Source organism: Chrysochloris asiatica, unplaced genomic scaffold (genome assembly GCF_000296735.1).
Source record: "Chrysochloris asiatica unplaced genomic scaffold, ChrAsi1.0 scaffold00030, whole genome shotgun sequence".
Lineage (NCBI taxonomy): Eukaryota > Metazoa > Chordata > Mammalia > Afrosoricida > Chrysochloridae > Chrysochloris > Chrysochloris asiatica.
Window position 1 is genome coordinate 25645031 of NW_006408548.1, and position 789 is coordinate 25645819.

The following is a 789-nucleotide window of genomic DNA, read 5'->3' on the forward strand; positions in this document are numbered from 1 at the left end:
CCAACTACCAATCTTCTTTCCTTTCAACTTTCATATTATAATTATGAATTATTATCACTGCATCTTCATTGCATGTTTGATCAATTTCAGCCTGAAGAAATTAGTAGAATTCTTCAATTTCTTCATCATTGGCTTAAGTGGTTGGTGCATCAATTTGAATAATGCTGTATTTACTGGTCTTCCTTGTAGGTGTCTGGATATTATCCTATAACAAACAGTATTATACCTCAATACAGATCTTGATATGTTATTTTTAATCATGAATGTGATAATATGTATATACATGTTTATGTATTGTTGTTACGCCATTGAGTTCAGACTCATAATGTCCCTGTATATGGTTTCTGAGGAGCAGCTGGTGTGTTTGAATTGCCAACCTTATGGCTAGTAGCCCAGAGCCAAGCAGGATTTCATGTATACATTGCTATATAGAAATCACTCCAATATTGATGGACATTTTGATTGAATCTACTCTTTTTCCATTATGAAAAATTCTGCAATGACTAGCCCAAAGTATACATCTTTTTGTATTTTTGTACTTGTGTCTGTGGATTAGATCTCTAGAAGTACAGTTATAATCCTAGAAGTAATTTTTCTAGATATTGCCAAATTCCCTATCTTTCAGGTGGTACTATTTGGAACTCTCACTAGCAATATGTGAGAGTACATGCTCTTTCATAACTACATCAACATAATATGCTGCAAAACTTTTGCTATTTTGTCTGATTTCTATTAGTTTTCTTCAACTTTTTTTTGTGTGTGCCTGTAATAGGCCTAGGTGTGAGTTTT